Genomic DNA, 22,965 nt, shown 5'->3' with positions numbered 1-22,965 from the left:
TATATCCTCGATGCTTATGGTACCTGCATGTGAGAGGAAACTGATGTTTCTGTCCTACAACTTAAGATGTAAGGTCTGCGCTGGCAGCGTTGATGCATTGACTTCAGAGCTTTGAGGTGCCATTGATGCGTTGCCCATGTTTCGGCCCAATGCAGTACAGAATTGACCACGACCGCATGGTAGACCATGAGTTTGGTGTTAATTTTGACATCATGGTCTTCAACCACTCGCTTCCTCAGTTGACCAAAGGCTGCACCAATAGATTTCAGGCAGTGTTCGATCTCTTTGTCAATATCAGCCGTCTATGAAAGATACCATTGAAGCTACTGGAAGTGTTCCAAATTTCCCAGGCACCCATCATGAATCCTAATCAATGGGGGAAGGACTTCTGCATTTGGAGTTTACTGATGGTAGGCTTTAGCTATCTGAATGTTGAGTGTCAATGCCATCTTCTCAAATACCTCAGTAAATACATCAATGATTCTCTGGATTTCCATTTCCAATACAGCATTTGCTGCAGCATCACCAGCGTATTGGAGCTCAGTGACTGGGGTCGGCAAGGTCTTAGTTTGTGATTGGATTCATCTGAGAGTAAATAGTTTACTGTCCATTCCAGTTGTAAGCTGCAATCCATCGGGGAGCTTGTCTCTATTCAGACGGAGCAAAGAAGCAAGGAAGGTCAAAAACAGAGTTGAAGCGACCATTCAACCTTGTTTCTCATCCGTCTTAACAGCAAACAGACTAATGTATCCATTGTTAAGGATCGCCACTCGCATTTCATCATGAAACAGGCAGAGGGTGGGAACATTTTGGAGGACTTGCATATTTCAGCAGAATCTTCCAGCGTCCCTCATGAATTACAGAGTCAAGTGCCTTTGTCAAATCAAAGAACGCTATGTAGAGAGGTTGATTTGTTCGTGACATATTTTCTTGTAGCTGGCGACATGTAAAAATCATGTTGGCCGTGCCTCTTGATAGCCTAAGGCCACATTGAGATTCAAGGAGTATCTCTTGAGCAAGCATAATAAGTCGATTCAGAAGGGTTCTTGTAACGATCTTTTCTGCAATGGGAATCAGGGGAGATGGCTGTGTAATTTGCACCACTGCATTTGTCCTCTTTCTAGAAGATTGTCACAATGATGGTGTCCTTGAGGTAATTTGGGACGTCCTGTTCATTCCAGCTCTGTGGGATCAGGGCATGGAGCTGTAATGTTAGTTCCTCTCCTCCCTCCTTCCTTCATTTGTGTGATGGCTTGCATCATCTCCATAGACGTTGGTGGAGTTCTGAGCTCATCCCTAATTAGGTGTTGTGGGGTGGAGTTGAAAACACTCTCTTCAGCGACTGATACTTGATTGAAAAAGTCTTCAAATTGGACCCAGCAACATGCTACCTCTGCAACAAACGCAGCCAAGAGCTGCCATGCCAGAGTGGAGCTCCTCCAGCTCACACCGAGTTGGGAAACACGGTACAAACCATCGCTGTACAAGATGTAGTACAGCCAACTGCTGCTGTTGACAGAGTATTATGTCTCCAACAAATGAAATGGAAAGAAAGGACTTTCCAAAATACATCCATTTAGTAGGCACGCCTGAAAGGTGGAATTGAACCACGCTGTTGCTAGACAGCTACAGGTTTGAAGCCTGCACCCCAGACCACTGAGGGTCATCCAGGCATTATTTATCTTTTGTCGGAGCGGTATATAAACCACCAATGTCTTCCTCCTTTTTAGTTTGCAGCGATTTATTCTGTGCTTTTTAAAATATCTCTCTGACTATTATTCCGCAAGTCTTCAAATTACAAACTGAAATCACTGCAGCAAAGAAGTTTCAACTCAGTTCACATGGATGATGCCTGCAAACCCATCACAATCTGCAGACTCATATGCAAATATTGAACATTCTGATTGGACAAGGTCGCCAATTCAGAAGTGCTGGAGCCTGCTAATTCCACCAGCACAGAGTCATTGTTAAGCCCACAAAGTCTGTGCTGGCTCGGCCACGTTAATCGGGTGCATGACTGCCTTACACACAAAGACATTTTGAATGGTGAATTGGTCACTGGCTCATGTCCTCCTGGGATTCCATACCTCTGTTACAAGGACACCTGCAAGCCAGGTATCAAAATTGCGGACATCCACACTAGAAGACAGTGACTCGGGGCCATGACATCTGGATGCTGACTGTTTGGAGAGGCATTGGAATAGGTGGGAAAAAATGAAAAGCTTAGCCGGCCAAGGAGAGGGCCCAGAGAGAACAGAGGCCAGTGACTTGTACACCTTCTCAGGCCGCTGTATTTTATTACTATTATTGTTCTTCTTATTATTGGCTATCCCTCGCTAGTGAGGATGATTGTGTCCCGTGATTCTGAAGATGACTGACGAGACCGATTCCAGATGTGCAGTCTTTATGGCATTTGGGGCATTTGTTGTCATGCGGGATGTGTGGTCATGTGTTATCACTTCGGGTCATGGCATGAACGTTTTGCCATTTGGGCTCTTCCTCTTCATTTTCTTGTCGTTGCGGCTCAAAATGTTGGCGATCCTTCACCACAGACTCTGCTGCCTCGAGCTTCGGTCCAAGGTGACGATCTCCCAGGTATGAATGTCAATGTTGCCACTCTTCATGTTGGACCTCTGCACATCCTTGGAGCGCTTCTTTTGTGCTCCTCTGCCCTGACTGAGCCTGGAGAAGATGACCTGCTTTGGGACCCTGGTATCTGACACCGGAACTGTATAACCAAATCACCGAAGCTGATGGCGGATGATTATATCCTCGATGCTTATGGTACCTGCATGTGAGAGGAAACTGATGTTTCTGTCCTACAACTTAAGATGTAAGGTCTGCGCTGGCAGCGTTGATGCATTGACTTCAGAGCTTTGAGGTGCCATTGATGCGTTGCCCATGTTTCGGCCCAATGCAGTACAGAATTGACCACGACCGCATGGTAGACCATGAGTTTGGTGTTAATTTTGACATCATGGTCTTCAACCACTCGCTTCCTCAGTTGACCAAAGGCTGCACCAATAGATTTCAGGCAGTGTTCGATCTCTTTGTCAATATCAGCCGTCTATGAAAGATACCATTGAAGCTACTGGAAGTGTTCCAAATTTCCCAGGCACCCATCATGAATCCTAATCAATGGGGGAAGGACTTCTGCATTTGGAGTTTACTGATGGTAGGCTTTAGCTATCTGAATGTTGAGTGTCAATGCCATCTTCTCAAATACCTCAGTAAATACATCAATGATTCTCTGGATTTCCATTTCCAATATAGCATTTGCTGCAGCATCACCAGCGTATTGGAGCTCAGTGACTGGGGTCGGCAAGGTCTTAGTTTGTGATTGGATTCATCTGAGAGTAAATAGTTTACTGTCCATTCCAGTTGTAAGCTGCAATCCATCGGGGAGCTTGTCTCTATTCAGACGGAGCAAAGAAGCAAGGAAGGTCAAAAACAGAGTTGAAGCGACCATTCAACCTTGTTTCTCATCCGTCTTAACAGCAAACAGACTAATGTATCCATTGTTAAGGATCGCCACTCGCATTTCATCATGAAACAGGCAGAGGGTGGGAACATTTTGGAGGACTTGCATATTTCAGCAGAATCTTCCAGCGTCCCTCATGAATTACAGAGTCAAGTGCCTTTGTCAAATCAAAGAACGCTATGTAGAGAGGTTGATTTGTTCGTGACATATTTTCTTGTAGCTGGCGACATGTAAAAATCATGTTGGCCGTGCCTCTTGATAGCCTAAGGCCACATTGAGATTCAAGGAGTATCTCTTGAGCAAGCATAATACGTCGATTCAGAAGGGTTCTTGTAACGATCTTTTCTGCAATGGGAATCAGGGGAGATGGCTGTGTAATTTGCACCACTGCATTTGTCCTCTTTCTAGAAGATTGTCACAATGATGGTGTCCTTGAGGTAATTTGGGAAGTCCTGTTCATTCCAGCTCTGTGGGATCAGGGCATGGAGCTGTAATGTTAGTTCCTCTCCTCCCTCCTTCCTTCATTTGTGTGATGGCTTGCATCATCTCCATAGACGTTGGTGGAGTTCTGAGCTCATCCCTAATTAGGTGTTGTGGGATGGAGTTGAAAACACTCTCTTCAGCGACTGATACTTGATTGAAAAAGTCTTCAAATTGGACCCAGCAACATGCTACCTCTGCAACAAACGCAGCCAAGAGCTGCCATGCCAGAGTGGAGCTCCTCCAGCTCACACCGAGTTGGGAAACACGGTACAAACCATCGCTGTACAAGATGTAGTACAGCCAACTGCTGCTGTTGACAGAGTATTATGTCTCCAACAAATGAAATGGAAAGAAAGGACTTTCCAAAATACATCCATTTAGTAGGCACGCCTGAAAGGTGGAATTGAACCACTCTGTTGCTAGACAGCTACAGGTTTGAAGCCTGCACCACAGACCACTGAGGGTCATCCAGGCATTATTTATCTTTTGTCGGAGCGGTATATAAACCACCAATGTCTTCCTCCTTTTTAGTTTGCAGCGATTTATTCTGTGCTTTTTAAAATATCTCTCTGACGATTATTCCGCAAGTCTTCAAATTACAAACTGAAATCACTGCAGCAAAGAAGTTTCAACTCAGTTCACATGGATGATGCCTGCAAACCCATCACAATCTGCAGACACATATGCAAATATTGAACATTCTGATTGGACAAGGTCGCCAATTCAGAAGTGCTGGAGCCTGCTAATTCCACCAGCACAGAGTCATTGTTAAGCCCACAAAGTCTGTGCTGGCTCGGCCACGTTTATCGTGTGCATGACTGCCGTACACACAAAGACATTTTGAATGGTGAATTGGTCACTGGCTCATGTCCTCCTGGGATTCCATACCTCTGTTACAAGGACACCTGCAAGCCAGGTATCAAAACTGCGGACATCCACACTAGAAGACAGTGACTCGGGGCCATGACATCTGGATGCTGACTGTTTGGAGAGGCATTGGAATAGGTGGGAAAAAATGAAAAGCTTAGCCGGCCAAGGAGAGGGCCCAGAGAGAACAGAGGCCAGTGACTTGTACACCTTCTCAGGCCGCTGTATTTTATTACTATTATTGTTCTTCTTATTATTGGCTATCCCTCGCTAGTGAGGATGATTGTGTCCCGTGATTCTGAAGATGACTGACGAGACCGATTCCAGATGTGCAGTCTTTATGGCATTTGGGGCATTTGTTGTCATGCGGGATGTGTGGTGATGTGTTATCACTTCGGGTCATGGCATGAACGTTTTGCCATTTGGGCTCTTCCTCTTCATTTTCTTGTCGTTGCGGCTCAAAATGTTGGCGATCCTTCACCACAGACTCTGCTGCCTCGAGCTTCGGTCCAAGGTGACGATCTCCCAGGTATGAATGTCAATGTTGCCACTCTTCATGTTGGACCTCTGCACATCCTTGGAGCGCTTCTTTTGTGCTCCTCTGCCCTGACTGAGCCTGGAGAAGATGACCTGCTTTGGGACCCTGGTATCTGACACCGGAACTGTATAACCAAATCACCGAAGCTGATGGCGGATGATTATATCCTCGATGCTTATGGTACCTGCATGTGAGAGGAAACTGATGTTTCTGTCCTACAACTTAAGATGTAAGGTCTGCGCTGGCAGCGTTGATGCATTGACTTCAGAGCTTTGAGGTGCCATTGATGCGTTGCCCATGTTTCGGCCCAATGCAGTACAGAATTGACCACGACCGCATGGTAGACCATGAGTTTGGTGTTAATTTTGACATCATGGTCTTCAACCACTCGCTTCCTCAGTTGACCAAAGGCTGCACCAATAGATTTCAGGCAGTGTTCGATCTCTTTGTCAATATCAGCCGTCTATGAAAGATACCATTGAAGCTACTGGAAGTGTTCCAAATTTCCCAGGCACCCATCATGAATCCTAATCAATGGGGGAAGGACTTCTGCATTTGGAGTTTACTGATGGTAGGCTTTAGCTATCTGAATGTTGAGTGTCAATGCCATCTTCTCAAATACCTCAGTAAATACATCAATGATTCTCTGGATTTCCATTTCCAATACAGCATTTGCTGCAGCATCACCAGCGTATTGGAGCTCAGTGACTGGGGTCGGCAAGGTCTTAGTTTGTGATTGGATTCATCTGAGAGTAAATAGTTTACTGTCCATTCCAGTTGTAAGCTGCAATCCATCGGGGAGCTTGTCTCTATTCAGACGGAGCAAAGAAGCAAGGAAGGTCAAAAACAGAGTTGAAGCGACCATTCAACCTTGTTTCTCATCCGTCTTAACAGCAAACAGACTAATGTATCCATTGTTAAGGATCGCCACTCGCATTTCATCATGAAACAGGCAGAGGGTGGGAACATTTTGGAGGACTTGCATATTTCAGCAGAATCTTCCAGCGTCCCTCATGAATTACAGAGTCAAGTGCCTTTGTCAAATCAAAGAACGCTATGTAGAGAGGTTGATTTGTTCGTGACATATTTTCTTGTAGCTGGCGACATGTAAAAATCATGTTGGCCGTGCCTCTTGATAGCCTAAGGCCACATTGAGATTCAAGGAGTATCTCTTGAGCAAGCATAATAAGTCGATTCAGAAGGGTTCTTGTAATGATCTTTTCTGCAATGGGAATCAGGGGAGATGTCTGTGTAATTTGCACCACTGCATTTGTCCTCTTTCTAGAAGATTGTCACAATGATGGTGTCCTTGAGTTAATTTGGGACGTCCTGTTCATTCCAGCTCTGTGGGATCAGGGCATGGAGCTGTAATGTTAGTTCCTCTCCTCCCTCCTTCCTTCATTTGTGTGATGGCTTGCATCATCTCCATAGACGTTGGTGGAGTTCTGAGCTCATCCCTAATTAGGTGTTGTGGGGTGGAGTTGAAAACACACTCTTCAGCGACTGATACTTGATTGAAAAAGTCTTCAAATTGGACCCAGCAACATGCTACCTCTGCAACAAACGCAGCCAAGAGCTGCCATGCCGGAGTGGAGCTCCTCCAGCTCACACTGAGTTGGGAAACACGGTACAAACCATCGCTGTACAAGATGTAGTACAGCCAACTGCTGCTGTTGACAGAGTATTATGTCTCCAACAAATGAAATGGAAAGAAAGGACTTTCCAAAATACATCCATTGAGTAGGCACGCCTGAAAGGTGGAATTGAACCACTCTGTTGCTAGACAGCTACAGGTTTGAAGCCTGCACCCCAGACCACTGAGGGTCATTCAGGAATTTTTTATTTTTTGTCGGAGCGGTATATAAACCACCAATGTCTTCCTCCTTTTTAGTTTGCAGCGATTTATTCTGTGCTTTTTAAAATATCTCTCTGCCTATTATTCCGCAAGTCTTCAAATTACAAACTGAAATCACTGCAGCAAAGAAGTTTCAACTCAGTTCACATGGATGATGCCTGCAAACCCATCACAATCTGCAGACTCATATGCAAATATTGTACATTCTTATTGGACAAGATTGCCAATTCAGAAGTGCTGGAGCCTGCTAATTCCACCAGCACAGAGTCATTGTTAAGCCAACAAAGTCTGTGCTGGCTCGGCCACGTTAATCGGGTGCATGACTGCCGTACACACAAAGACATTTTGAATGGTGAATTGGTCACTGGCTCATGTCCTCCTGGGATTCCATACCTCTGTTACAGGGACACTTGCAAACCAGGTATCAAAATTGCGGACATCCACACTAGAAGACAGTGACTCGGGGCCATGACATCTGGATGCTGACTGTTTGGAGAGGCATTGGAATAGGTGGGAAAAAATGAAAAGCTTAGCCAGCCAAGGAGAGGGCCCAGAGAGAACAGAGGCCAGTGACTTGTACACCTTCTCAGGCCGCTGTCTTTTATTACTATTATTGTTCCTGTTATTATTGGCTGTCCCTCGCTAGTGAGGATGATTGTGTCCCGTGATTCTGAAGATGACTGACGAGACCGATTCCAGATGTGCAGTCTTTATGGCATTTGGGGAATTTGTTGTCATGCGGGATGTGTGGTCATGTGTTATCACGTCGGGTCATGGCGTGAACGTTTTGCCATTTTGGCTCTTCCTCTTCATTTTCTTGTCGTTGCGGCTCAAGATGTTGGCGATCCTTCACCACAGACTCTGCTGCCTCGAGCTTCGGTCCAAGGTGACGATCTCCCAGGAATGAATGTCAATGTTGCCTCTCTTCATGTGGGCTCTCTGCACATCCTTGGAGCGCTTCTTTTGTGCTTCTCTGCCCTGACTGGGCCTGGAGAAGATGACCTGCTTTGGGACCCTGGTATCTGACACCGGAACTGTATAACCAAACCACTGAAGCTGATGGCGGATGATCATATCCTCGATGCTTATGTGAGCACCTGCATGTGAGAGGAAACTGAAGTTGGTGTTTCTGTCCTACAACTTAAGATGTAAGATCTGCGCTGGCAGCGTTGATGCAATGACTTCAGATCTTTGAGGTGCCATTGATGTGTTGCCCATGTTTCGGCCCAATGCAGTACAGAATTGACCACGACCGCATGGTAGACCATGAGTTTGGTGTTAATTTTGACATCATGGTCTTCAACCACTCGCTTCCTCAGCTGACCAAATGCTGCACCAATAGATTTCAGGCAGTGTTCGATCTCTTTGTCAATTTCAGCCGTCTATGAAAGATACCTTTGAAGCTACTGGAAGTGTTCCAAATTTCCCAGGCACCCATCATGAATCCTAATCAATGGGGGAAGGACTTCTGCATTTGGAGTTTACTGATGGTAGGCTTTAGCTATCTGAATGTTGAGTGTCAATGCCATCTTCTCAAATACCTCAGTAAATACATCAATGATTCTCTGGATTTCCATTTCCAATATAGCATTTGCTGCAGCATCACCAGCGTATTGGAGCTCAGTGACTGGGGTCGGCAAGGTCTTAGTTTGTGATTGGATTCATCTGAGAGTAAATAGTTTACTGTCCATTCCAGTTGTAAGCTGCAATCCATCGGGGAGCTTGTCTCTACTCAGACGGAGCAAAGAAGCAAGGAAGGTCAAAAACAGAGTTGAAGCGACCATTCAACCTTGTTTCTCATCCGTCTTAACAGCAAACAGACTAATGTATCCATTGTTAAGGATCGCCACTCGCATTTCATCATGAAACAGGCAGAGGGTGGGAACATTTTGGAGGACTTGCATATTTCAGCAGAATCTTCCAGCGTCCCTCATGAATTACACAGCCAAGTGCCTTTGTCAAATCAAAGAACACTATGTAGAGAGGTTGATTTGTTCGTGACATATTTTCTTGTAGCTGGCGACATGTAAAAATCATGTTGGCCGTGCCTCTTGATAGCCTAAGGCCACATTGAGATTCAAGGAGTATCTCTTGAGCAAGCATAATACGTCGATTCAGAAGGGTTCTTGTAACGATCTTTTCTGCAATGGGAATCAGGGGAGATGGCTGTGTAATTTGCACCACTGCATTTGTCCTCTTTCTAGAAGATTGTCACAATGTTGGTGTCCTTGAGGTAATTTGGGACGTCCTGTTCATTCCAGCTCTGTAGGATCAGGGCATGGAGCTGTAATGTTAGTTCCTCCCCTCCCTCCTTCCTTCATTTGTGTGATGGCTTGCATCATCTCCATAGATGTTGGTGGAGTTCTGAGCTCATCCCTAATTAGGTGTTGTGGGGTGGAGTTGAAAACACTCTCTTCAGCGACTGATACTTGATTGAAAAAGTCTTCAAATTGGACCCAGCAACATGCTACCTCTGCAACAAACGCAGCCAAGAGCTGCCATGCCAGAGTGGAGCTCCTCCAGCTCACACCGAGTTGGGAAACACGGTACAAACCATCGCTGTACAAGATGGAGTACAGCCAACTGCTGCTGTTGACAGAGTATTATGTCTCCAACAAATGAAATGGAAAGAAAGGACTTTACAAAACACATCCATTTAGTAGGGACACCTGAAAGGTGGAATTGAACCACTGTGCCACTAGACAGATACAGGTTTGAAGCCTGCACCCCAGACCATTGAGGGTCATCCAGATATAATTTGTTGTTTGTCTGAGCGGTATATAAACCACCAATGTCTTCCTCCTTTTTAGTTTGCAGCGATTTATTGTGTGCTTTTTAAAATATTTCTCTGACTATTATTCTGCAAGTCTTCAAATTACAAACTGAAATCAATGCAGCAAAGAAGTTTCAACTCAGTTCACATGGATGATGCCTGCAAACACATCACAATCTGCAGACTCATATGCAAATATTGTACATTCTGATTGGACAAGGTCGCCAATTCAGAAGTGCTGGAGCCTGCTAATTCCACCAGCACAGAGTCATTGTTAAGCCAACAAAGTCTGTGCTGGCTCGGCCACGTTAATCAGGTGCATGACTGCCGTACACACAAAGACATTTTGAATGGTGAATTGGTCACTGGTTCATGTCCACCTGGGATTCCATACCTCTGTTACAAGGACACCTGCAAGCCAGATATCAAAATTGCAGACATCCACACTAGAAGACAGTGACTCGGGGCCATGACATCTGGATGCTGACTGTTTGGAGAGGCATTGGAATAGGTGGGAAAAAATGAAAAGCTTAGCCGGCCAAGGAGATGGCCCAGAGAGAACAGAGGCCAGTGACTTGTACACTTTCTCAGGCCGCTGTCTTTTATTACTATTATTGTTCCTGTTATTATTGGCTGTCCCTCGCTTGTGAGGATGATTGTGTCCCGTGATTCTGAAGATGACTGACGAGACCGATTCCAGATGTGCAGTCTTTATGGCATTTGGGGAATTTGTTGTCATGCGGGATGTGTGGTCATGTGTTATCACTTCGGGTCATGGCGTGAACGTTTTGCCATTTTGGCTCTTCCTCTTCATTTTCTTGTCGTTGCGGCTCAAGATTTTGGCGATCCTTCACCACAGACTCTGCTGCCTCGAGCTTCGGTCCAAGGTGACGATCTCCCAGGAATGAATGTCAATGTTGCCTCATTTCATGTTGGCTCTCTGCACATCCTTGGAGCGCATCTTTTGTGCTCCTCTGCCCTGACTGAGCCTGGAGAAGATGACCTGCTTTGGGACCCTGGTATCTGACACCTGAGCTGTATAACCAAACCACCGAAGCTGATGGCGCATGATTATATCCTCGATGCTTATGGTACCTGCGTGTGAGAGGAAACTGATGTTAGTGTTTCTGTCCTCCCACTTAAGATGTAAAATCTGCGCTGGCAGCGTTGATGCAATGACTCCAGAGCTTTGAGGTGCCTTTGATGCGTTGCCCATGTTTCGGCCCAATGCAGTACAGAATTGACCACGACCGCATGGTAGACCATGAGTTTGGTGTTAATTTTGACATCATGGTCTTCAACCACTCGCTTCCTCAGTTGACCAACGGCTGCTCCAATAGATTTCAGACAGTGTTCGATCTCTTTGTCAATATCAGCCGTCTATGAAAGATACCATTGAAGCTACTGGAAGTGTTCCAAATTTCCCAGGCACCCATCATGAATCCTAATCAATGGGGGAAGGACTTCTGCATTTGGAGTTTACTGATGGTAGGCTTTAGCTATCTGAATGTTGAGTGTCAATGCCATCTTCTCAAATACCTCAGTAAATACATCAATGATTCTCTGGATTTCCATTTCCAATATAGCATTTGCTGCAGCATCACCAGCGTATTGGAGCTCAGTGACTGGGGTCGGCAAGGTCTTAGTTTGTGATTGGATTCATCTGAGAGTAAATAGTTTACTGTCCATTCCAGTTGTAAGCTGCAATCCATCGGGGAGCTTGTCTCTATTCAGACGGAGCATGGAAGCAAGGAAGGTCAAAAACAAACTTGAAGCGCAAGTACAACCTTGTTTCTCTCTTGTCTTAACCTGAAATTGTCTGTAATGGATCCATTGTTAAGGATCGCCACTCACATATCATCTTGAAACAGGCAGAGAATGGTGACATTTTTGAGAACATGCATATTTCAGCAGAATCTTCCGGCGTCCCTCATGACTCACAGAGTCAAGTGCCTTTGTCAAAACAAAGATCGCTATGTAGAGAGGTTGATGTTGTTCGTGACATTGTTATTGCAGCTGGTGAGCTGTAAAAATCATGTCGGCCTTGCCTCTTGATGGCCTAAGCCCACATTTAGATTCAAGGACTATCTCTTCAGCAAGTATAATAAGTTGATTCAGAATGGTTCTTGTAACAATCTTTTCTGCAATGGAAATCAGGGAGATGCCTGTGTAATTTGCACCACTGCATTTGTCCCCTTTCTAGAAGATTGTCAGAATGATGGTGTCCTTGAGGTAATTTGGGACGTCCTGTTCATTCCAGCTCTGTAGGATCAGGGCATGTAGCTGTAATGTTAGTTCCTCCCCTCCCTCCTTCCTTCATTTGTGTGATGGCTTGCATCATCTCCATAGATTTTGGTGGAGTTCTGAGCTCATCCCTAATTAGGTGTTGTGGGGTGGAGTTGAAAACACTTTCGTCAGCGACTGATACTTGATTGAAAAAGTCTTTAAATTGCACCCAGCAACATGCTACCTCTGCAGCAAACGCAGCCAAGAGCTGCCATGCCAGAGTGGAGCTCCTCCAACTCACACCGAGTTGGGAAACACGGTATAAACCGTCGCTGTACAAGATGGAATACTGCCAACTGCTGCTGTTGACAGAGTATTATATCTCCAACAAACGAAATGGAAAGGACTTGCAAAAACACGTCCATTCAGTAGCAACGGCTGAAATGTGGAATTGAACCACTCTGTCGCTAGACAGCTACAGGTTTGAAGCCTGCACCCCAGACCACTGACGTTCATCCAGGGACTGTTCATCATTTGTCTGAGCGGTATATAAACCACAAAGTCTTCATCCTTTTTATTTTGCAGTCTTCTATTCTGTGCTTTATTAAATATCTCCCTGACTATCATTGCGCAACTCTTCAATTTACAAACTGAAGCAAAGAAGTTTCAAATCAGTTCATATGGATGATGCCTGCAAACCCATCACAATCTGAAGACTCATATGCAAATATTGTACCATTCTGATTGGACAAGGTCACCAATTCAGAAGTGCTGGAGCCTGCTAGTTCCACCAGCACAGAGTCATTGTTAAGCCAACGACATCTGTGCTGGCTCGGCCACGTTTATCGGGTGCATGACTGCCGTACACACAAAGACATTTTGAATGGTGAATTGGACACTGGCTCATGTCCTCCTGGGATTCCATACTTCTCTTACAAGGACACCTGCAAGCCAGGTATCAAAATTGCGGACATCCACACTGGAAGACAGTGACTGGTGGCCGTGACATCTGGATGCTGACTGTTTGGAGAGACATTGGAATAGGCAGGAAAACTGAAAAGCTTAGCCGGCCAAGGAGAGGGCCCAGAGACAACAGAGGCCAATGACTTGTACACCTTCTCAGGCCGCTGTCTTTTATTACTATTATTGTTCTTGTTATTATTGGCTATCCCTCGCTAGTGAGGATGATTGTGTCCCGTGATTCTGAAGATGACTGACGAGACCGATTCCAAATCTGCAGTCTTTATGTCATGTGGGGCATTTGTTGTCATGCGGGATGTGTGGTCATGTTTTATCAGTTTGGGTCATGGCGTGTTCGTTTTGCCATTTTGGCCCTTCATCTTCATTTTCTTGTCGTTGTGTCTCAAAATGTTGGGATCCTTCACCACAGACTCTGCTGCCTCGAGCTTCGGTCCAAGGCGACGATCTCCCAGAAATGAATGTCAATGTTGCCTCTCTTCATGTAGGCTCTCTGCACATCCTTGGAGCGCTTCTTTTGTGCTCCTCTGCCTTGACTGAGCCTGGAGAAGATGACCTGCTTTGGGGTATCTGACACCTGAACTGTATAATCAACCCCAGGAAGCTGATGCCGCATGTTCACATCCTCGATGCTTATGGTACCTGCGTGTGAGAGGAAACTGATGTTGGTGTTTCTGTCCTCCCAATTAAGATGTAAGATCTGCGCTGGCAGTGTTGATGCAATGACTCCAGAGCTTTGAGGTGCCTCTGATGTGTTGCCCATGTTTCAGCCCAATGCAGTACAGAATTGATCACGACCGCATGATAGACCATGAGTTTGGTGTTAATTTTGACATCATGGTCTTCAACTACTCACTTCCTCAGTTGACCAAAGGCTGCACGAACAGATTTCAGGCAGTGTTCAATCTCTTTGTCAATATCAGCCTTCTGTGTAAGATACCTTCCATGATATTGGAAGTGTTCCACATTTCCAAGGCACCCATCCTGATTCCTAATCAATGGGTGTTGGACTTCTGCATTTGGAGCACGCCTGAAAGGTGGAATTGAACCTCTCTCGCTAGACAGCTACAGGTTTGAAGCCTGTACCCCAGACCACTGAGGGTCATCCAGGCATTGCTTATCATCCGCCTGAGCAATATACACCCAGCAGCAGGCTACCGCTGCAACAAATGTTCGATTTCTTTGTCACTGTCAGCCTTCTGTGAAAGATAACTTCCAAGATACTGGAAGTGTTCCACATTTCCCATGCACCCATCATGAATCCGAATCAATGGTGCCGGGGAATGTGCATTTGGAGATTGCTGATGGACGGCTTTGGTTTTCTGAATGTTGATTGTAAGTCCCATCTTCTCATATACCTCAGTAAATATGCCGATGATTCTCCAGAGATCCGTTTCAGTCACAGCACTTAATGTAGCATCATCAGCATATTGCAGCTGAATGTCTGAGGTCGGGGTGATCTTAGCTTCTGATCGGAGTCACCTGAGATCAAATATTTTACTGTCCATTCGATATATAAGCTGCATTCCAGTAGGGAGCTTCTCTGTAGTCAGGCGGAGCATGGCAGCAAAGATGATCGAAAAAAGAGTTGGATCAATGACACAACCTTGTTTTCCTGTTGTCTTAACCTCAAAAGGTGTGTAATGGATCTGTTCTGAAGGATCACTGCTCACATATCATCACGAAGGAGGCGGAGGTTGATAACGAAATTTTGAAGACATCCATGTTTCAGCAAAATCTTCTAGAGTCCTCACGATTTCCCGAGTCAAAGGCATTTGTCAAGTCAAAGAACGCTATGTAGAGAGGTTGATGTTGTAAATGACATTTTTCTTGTAGTTGGTGAACTGTAAAAATCTTGTTGGCCGTGCCTATTCGTAATGACTTGATATACTGGACGTATTTCTACTTGAAACGGATTGTGCATGTTGATGGCTACATACCGTCTAGACTTGCTCTCCAGCTCTCACTATTGGTATGCATGGCTCTTGCCCAGTTTGGCATAGGATTTGCCTCCAGCTAGCTTTGCATCCAAGTCTTCTATCGTTGGGATGGGATATTAACCTAGTTTAGCTGCCTTGTTCATCATCAATTTATAGTTCCCACAAATGCGTATAGTTTGATCAGGTCAGGTTTCACCACAGGGACTATGGGCGCTGCCCATTATGAAAATTGGTTAAATGTTGCCTATCTTTTCCAAGTGGCACAGTTCTGCATTTACCTTCTCCTTTCACTCATAAGGCACTGGTCTGACCTTAACGAAATGGAGTGTCGCCTGAGAATCTATGTATATTTTTGCTTTCAAGCCTTTTAACTTGCCTAATTCATCACAAAATACACTGCCATATTTCCTTAGCAGCTTAGGAACTCCTTCTGTTCTCAAGTGAAATATTTCAGACCTGTTGAGCTCAATTTTATTATTATGCATGGTTTTGGCTGAAAATGCACCTTCACAAGGCCTGTTAATTCGCTAAAAGATTTAGAATTGGGCACGTACGGGGCTGTCAGACTGTGGATGATTTTGTATGTCTTGCTACCACATACACTCAAAAGGATTGCTTTTTGCTCCTCCTTCGCTGTAATTTTATTCACCATGAAATAAAAACCTAGGCACGCTATAAACAGGCTCCAGTCTTCCATAGACGTGTCATAAGGGTCGATTCTGCTGAAGAGTGGCGTGACCAGGGAGTATACTTTTGTTTTTTGCTTAAGAACTGATATACTCACATTCACAAGATGAGGTGAAGTATCTGAGCTATTTTACCCTCATCGCCAAATGTAACTATTTGACATACCAGACAGGTTTCCACTTGAAACAGATAACTTTATTACAGGGAGCTTTTCAGAAGCTATGTGCTTAAACCAGGTCCTTGACTAGAAAGCCATGCCCCCCCCAGATTACCTGATTTTAGGGCTCACTTGGTAGAGTGCACAAGACCAATCACGCGACACCTTGTGGGCAGTAGGAAAAAGCTATACCATCAATCACTACACTATTGATGGCCTAGACCCACATTGAGATTTCGGGGAGCAGCTCTTCAGCAAATGTAATAAATTGATTCAGAATGGTTCTTGTAATGACCTTTCCTGCAATGGAAATCAGGGAGATGCCTCTGTAATTTCCACCATTGGATTTGTCCCCTTTCTTGAAGATTGTCACAATCATGGCATCCTTGAGGTAATTCGGGACATCCTGTTCATTCCAGATCTGTAGGAGCTGTAACATTAGTTCCTCTTCTCTATGCTTAAAGATTTAAATGGGGGTACCATCTTTATTGTTCTTCATTTGTATGATGGCTTCCATTACCTCCATAGGCATTGGCGAAGTTCTGAGCTCATCTCTAACCGAGTGTTTTGAGATGGATAAAAACAAAAAACTGCGGGTGCTGGAAATTCAAAACAAAAACAGAAACAGAAATACCTGGAAAAACTCAGCCGGTTTGGCAGCATCGGCGGAGGAGAGCACAGTTGATGTTTCGAGTCCTCGTGACCCTTCAACAGAACTAAGTAAAATTAGGAAAGGGGTGAAATATAAGATGGTTTAAGGGTGGGGGGGGAGGGGTGGTTTTGCTGGGACAAGCAGCCAGTGATAGGTGGAGATACCAAAAAGCTGTCACAGACAAAAGAACAAAGAGGTGTTGAAGGTGGTGATATTATCTAAAGGAATGTGCTAATTAAGAGTATAAGACAGGACAGATAAGGTATAGATAGCTCTAGTGGGGATGGGCGAATACTAAAAGGTAGAAATAAACAATGATGGAAATATATTTAAAATTAGTGGAAATAGGTGGGAAAAGAAAAAATCTATATAAATTATTGGAAAAAACAAAAAGGAGGGGGGAGAAATGGGAAGGGGGTGGGGATGGAGGAGAGAGTTCAAGATCTAAAATTGTTGAACTCAATATTCAGTCCGGAAGGCTGTAAAGTGCCTGGTCAGAAGATGAGGTGCTGTTCCTCCAGTTTGCGTTGAGCATCACTAGAACAATGCAGCAAGCCAAGGACAGACATGTGGGCAAGAGAGCAGGGTGGAGTGTTGAAATGGCAAGCGACAGGGAGGTCTGGGTCATTTTTGCGGTCAGACCGAAGGTGTTGCGCAAAGTGGCCACCCAGTCTGCGTTTGGTCTCTCCAATATAGAGGAAACCACATTGGGAGCAACGAATGCAGTAGACTAAGTTGGGGGAAATGCAAGTGAAATGCTGCTTCACTTGAAAGGAGCGTTTGGGCCCTTGGACGGTGAGGAGAGAGGAAGTGAAGGGGCAGGTGTTGCATCTTCTGAGTTTGCATGGGGAGGTGCTGTGGGAGGAGGAGTAGGGGGTGATGGAGGAGTGGACCAGGCTGTCACGGAGGGAACGATCCCTACGGAATGCCGCCAGGGTGGGTGAAGGGAAGATGTGTTTGGTGGTGGCATCATGCTGGAGTTGGCGGAAATGGAGGAGGATGATCCTTTGAATGCGAAGGCTGATGGGGTGATAAGTGAGGACAAGGGGGACCCTATCATGTTTCTGGGAGGGAGGAGAAGGCTTGAGGATGCACAGGAGATGGGCTGGACATGGTTGAGGGCCTTGTCAACTACCATGGGTGGAAAACCTCAGTTAAGGAAGAAGGAGGACATGTCAGAGGAACTGTTTTTGAAAGTAGCATCATCAGGACAGATGCGACGGAGGTGAAGGAACTGGGAGAATGGGATGGCGTCCTTACAGGAAGCAGCGTGTAAGGAGCTGTAGTTGAGTTAGCTGTGGGAGTCGGTAGGCTTGTAATGGATATTGGTGGACAGTCTATCACCAGAAATTGAGACAGAGAGGTCAAGGAAGGGAATGGAAGTGTCAGAGATGGACCATGTGAAAATGATGGAAGGGTGGAGATTGGAAGCAAAATTAATAATTTTTTCCAGGTCCCGACGAGAGCATGAAGCAGCACCGCCCTTGTTAACAGGTTTGATGACAATGTTAGGGCTGGACCTGAGAGGATGGAGTGCAATACCTTCAGAGAGAGACAGGTTAGAATGGGTGAGAGGAGCAGAGAAATTGAGACGACTCATGTCACGCCGACAGTTCTCAATGAAAAGATCAAGAGAAGGTAAGAATCAAGTGCTAAGGAACACAAGCTCCAACAACTCATCGACACCAACACCCATCCAGGACCCTCCACCCCTGCCTGTCCCTCTGTCCCCACCCCATCTTCCAATCCCAGCCCCGGCCATATTTTCACTATACCCCCTGACCTTCCCCTCTCGGACGCTGAATGTTCAGTGCTCAGCAAAGGACTTTGTTTCATACCCTTACGCCCTCATCTCAATGAATTTCGGACTCGGCACGATGCTGAACTCTTCTTCCACCGCCTTCGTCTCCGTGCTCACTTCTTTGGGCACGAGTCCTCTCCCCGTTCAACAGATCCTTTTACCCACCTCTAATATTCTCCCTCCACCTGGACCCCTCCCTCTGGATTCTTACTTTCTCTTGATCTTTTCATTGAGAACTGTCGGCATGACATTAGTCGTCTCAATTTCTCTGCTCCTCTCACCCATTCTAACTTGTCTCTCTCTGAACTTATTGCACACCATTCTCTCAGGTCCAACCCTAACATTGCCATCAAACCCGCTGACAAGGGTGGTGCTGTTGTTGTCTGACCTCTACCTCGCAGAGGCTGAGTGTCAGCTCGCAGACACTTCCTCCTACCTCTTCCTGGACCATGACCCCACCACTGAACATCAAGCCATTGTTTCCAGGACTGTCACTGACCTCATCTCCTCTGGAGATCTTCCTTCCACAGCTTCCAACCTGATAGTCACCCAACCTTGGACAGCCCGCTTCTTCCTCCTACCCAAGATCCACAAACAAGACTGTCCCGGCAGACTGATTGTGTTGGCCTGTTCCTGCCTCACGGAACTCATTTCTCGCTATCTTGACTCCCTTCTCTCTCCCCTTGTCTTTACAGCCTTCCGGACTGAATATTGAGTTCCACAATTTTAGATCTTGAACTCTCTCCTCCATCCCTACCCTCTTCCGGTTTCTTCCCCCTCCTTTTTGTTTTTTTTCCAATAATTTATGTAGATTTTTTCTTTTCCCACCTATTTCCACTAATTTCAAATGTATTTCCACCATTGTTTATTTCTACCTTTTAGTATTCCCCCACCCCCACTAGAGCTATCTGCTCCTTATCTGATGTCCTGTCTTATACTCTTAATTAGCACATTCCTTTAGATAATATCACCACCTTCAGCACCTCTTTGTTCTTTTGTCTGTGACAGCTTTTGGTTATCTCCTCCTATCACTGGCTGCTTGTCCCAACAAAACATCCCCTCCCTCTTAAACCACCTTATATTTCACCCCTTTCCTAATTTTACTTAGTTCTGTTGAAGGGTCATGAGGACTCAAAACGTCAACTCCGCCGATGCTGCCAGACCTGCTGAGCTTTTCCAGGTATTTCTGCTTCTGTTTTTGTTTTGTGATGGAATTGGAAACACTCTCGTCAGCAATTGATCCTTGATTGAAAAGGTCTTCAAAAGGCTCCCACCAATTGCAGCAGAGAAGTGCCATGCCACTTAGCCTCAGCAGGAAAAGGTGAGAAACATGCTGCAAACCATTGTTTAATGAGATGGATGGCAGCTGCCTTCAGCATATGAATTGGAAATGAGTTTTAAAAATGCCAGCTTTGGGCAGCAGCGCCCGAAAGGTGGAATTGAACCACTCTGTCGCTAAACAGCTACAGGTTTGAAGCCTGCACCCCAGACCACTGAGGATCATCCGGGCACTGTTTAAAATCTATGCAAGGAGTATATAAATGATGAATATCTTCATCACTTTTAGTTTGTGGTGACTTATTTTCTATCTGACTATTACTCGGTAACTCTTCAAAGAATGATCTTGAAATCGCCGCAGTAAAGGTGTTTTGACTCATTTCACACGGATGACGCCTCCGATCTCGCCGCGCTCTGTATGCAAATATACCACTTTCTGATTGGCCGCCGCAACCGTTCTGAGACGCGAAACTTCAATGTCATTTTGCAACTTGCTCTTTCAGTGATGTTGCACCCTCGGAGTGTCCTGGAGGAGGAATTCAATCCCCAAATAATAACACAACACCGCCCCTCACAGACTCACCTCGCCCTGGGAGTGATTTCAATCATCGCATAGAAACACAAACCCCCGTTAATAATGCATTCTCAAGCGTCTCTCCTTCTGGCATTAAAGCCGCTTTATTCTTTCCACATCAGAACTTCACACTACAATCTGCCCTTCATACTTTTCCCGAAACGCCGATCTCCCAAGAAAATTAGTAATTGTTCTGAGAAACGTTCTCACATTTCCTGACTGATAACAGATTTCCAAACTCTCAATTTTTTTTTTCCTGGATTAATGCCTTTCCTAACGTCGAGAAACTGGAATTTGATTTAACTTGAAAGCAATTTATTTGTACCGTTTTGCAAAGGAAACATAGCTGAGGGTTTTTTTAAAAAAAAAAACACCCCCAGGGTTGTGGTGATCTGGAATGGCACCACCTCAAAGCAAGCAGATTCAATCATAACTTTCAAAAAAATTGGAAAAATATATGAAGGGAAAAAATATTGCAGGGTAGTGGGGAATGAGTATGGAGAATGGAAATAAGTGGATAGGTCTTTCAGAGAACCAGCACAGGCATGATGGGCAGAATGGACTCTTTTGGTGCTATGTAATTCTAACATGCAGGTGCAGCAGGCAATTAGGAAGGCTAATGGGATGATAGCCTTTATCACAAGAGGCTTTGAGTACAGGAGTAGTGAAGTCTTGCTTCAATTGCATAGAAGCTTGGTTAGACTGCACCTGGAATACTGTGTGCAGTTTTGGTCTCCTTACCTCAGAAAGGATATTATTGCCATAGTGGAAGTACAACGAAGGTTCACCAGGCTTGTTCTGGGGATGGCGGGACTGTCTTATGAAGGGAGACTGGGTAAACTGGGCCTGTATTCTCTAGAGTTTCGAAGAATGATAGGTGATCTCATTGAAATCTACAAAATACTTAAAAGGAATATACAGGGTAGAAGCAGATAAGATGTTTCCCCAGTTGGGGAGTCTAGAAGCAGCGGACACAATTTCAAAATAAGGGGGAAGCCACTTAGCACCAAGATGAGGAGAAATTTCTTTACTCAGAAGCTTGTGAATCTTTGGAATTCTCTACCCCAGAGGGCCGTGGAAGCTCAGTCATTGAGTATGTTTAATGTAGAGATTGATAGATTTCTGATTAACAATAACATAAAAGGTTATGGGGATAGTGTGGTTAAAAGGCATTGAAGTGTTTGATCAGCCATTATCATATTGAATGGCAGAGCAGGCTCAATGGGCTGAATGGCCTTCTCCTGTTCCTATGTTCCTATATGATTTTATAGGATATTTATTCATCTTCCATCTAGGCACATAGGAACGTAGAAATAGGAACAGGCCATTTAGCCTCTCCAGCCTGTTCTGCCATTAAATGAGATTATTGCTGATCTGTGACCTACTCTCCTTACTTTCACTAACACACCATGACTGGTTTTAAAATGTTTCCCTCCTTCCCTGTGCTCCATTTTACTTCTTTTTCCTCTCTCAATTCTTTCATTTTTTTCACCTTCCTTCCACAGCCACTTCTTTCTCTTTCTCTCTCTCTCCCCAGAAAGGCAATCACTCCAATGTTATTATTTTTCTTCTTTCTTTATCACCTTTTTACTTCCTCTGCTGGCACCCTTCATCCCACTCTTTCCATGCTCCTCATGCAATGGGGCCCTTCTTTGATGTGGGATCGGCCCTCAGTTGGAAGGGTCTGGATCCCTTGTGGCCTAATCCAATGTCCGGAGTAGACCGGCCATTGGATTAGGACATTGCCTGATTGAACAGGCAAACTTCACATTGTATTTTTTTCCATGAATCTTGTAAACATTTTGAGTGACTGACAGCTGTTGAATGGCTTGGGAGCAAAATCGCATGGGGTGCATTCCGGTATATAAAAAAAAAATCACTGGTAAGATGTTGCCTGAGTATTTCCAGCATTCTCTGTCTTTATTTTGGGTTTGCAGTATGTACTGATTTTGTACCACATGTGGAGAAGATCTGCCATCAAGCTTGAAAATGTTTGGAGGAGTCTCTTTCCCCCCTTCCTCGCTGTATTAACTTTCCCCTCTCCATTACCCCTGCCTCCTTACGCTACTGCCCCTCTGCCTAACATCCTCACTATTACCCCTGCTTACTTTCTAACCCTATTTCCTCATACTATTTATTTCCTCATACTATCTCACCTCTGTTTATTCTCTTACTCTATTCCTCTTTCTCAATGAGTCTGTCCCAATCCCTCTTTTCCATGAAACACCCTTGCTTCCCTGGAATTCCTGTTTCTTCGATTCAATCCTCTGATTTATTCGCCCAGTGTCGCCCCCGCCTGCCGTTCACTTCAATTGCCTACCTAACTCTAGCTCGCCTCCCTTCCCTCGTCACATCCTCTTGTCCTTTTCAATTTTATCATTGTGTGCTTCCACCCCTTGTTCTTTTCTGTGTGTGTGTGTGATGCAATCCCCTTCCTGCCGTCCCGCTCTCCCGATGACTCGGCTCGGAAATCGTTTGTGAAGCGGTGGCTGGGGGACCTGAGTCAGCCCCCTTCCAGACAGCCGATTCCGGGTAACCTTGGTCTCCCGATGCCTGTAAATCAGGCGCATTGGACATGGGTGAATGATGTAAGCCCCTGGCAGCAGCCGAGGAGGGGGAGTAATAAAGGACCTGTCCTGCCTTGGACATGTGGAGGAGAGGAAACCTCAGGGGAG

The 22,965-nt window shown here is 45.2% G+C and overlaps 6 non-coding genes across 6 annotated transcripts; all 6 read right to left on the bottom strand.

Annotated features, from left to right (window-relative positions):
- Window positions 1-1,586: 1,586 nt before the first annotated feature.
- On the bottom strand, window positions 1,587-1,673 carry trnastop-uca. The gene has a single exon. It is a non-coding gene; the product is annotated as a tRNA-Sec (tRNA).
- Window positions 1,674-4,351: 2,678 nt separating this feature from the next.
- trnastop-uca lies at window positions 4,352-4,438 on the bottom strand. The gene has a single exon. It is a non-coding gene; the product is annotated as a tRNA-Sec (tRNA).
- A 2,678-nt stretch (window positions 4,439-7,116) lies between these two features.
- On the bottom strand, window positions 7,117-7,203 carry trnastop-uca. The gene has a single exon. It is a non-coding gene; the product is annotated as a tRNA-Sec (tRNA).
- Window positions 7,204-9,890: 2,687 nt separating this feature from the next.
- trnastop-uca lies at window positions 9,891-9,977 on the bottom strand. The gene has a single exon. It is a non-coding gene; the product is annotated as a tRNA-Sec (tRNA).
- Window positions 9,978-14,228: 4,251 nt separating this feature from the next.
- Window positions 14,229-14,313, bottom strand: trnastop-uca. Its single transcript has one exon. It is a non-coding gene; the product is annotated as a tRNA-Sec (tRNA).
- A 5,548-nt stretch (window positions 14,314-19,861) lies between these two features.
- trnastop-uca lies at window positions 19,862-19,948 on the bottom strand. The gene has a single exon. It is a non-coding gene; the product is annotated as a tRNA-Sec (tRNA).
- Window positions 19,949-22,965: the final 3,017 nt, after the last annotated feature.

The sequence above is a fragment of the Carcharodon carcharias genome, chromosome 5, assembly GCF_017639515.1.
Source record: "Carcharodon carcharias isolate sCarCar2 chromosome 5, sCarCar2.pri, whole genome shotgun sequence".
Classification (NCBI taxonomy): Eukaryota; Metazoa; Chordata; class Chondrichthyes; order Lamniformes; family Lamnidae; genus Carcharodon; species Carcharodon carcharias.
This window is presented reverse-complemented; position numbering and strand designations above follow the sequence as displayed.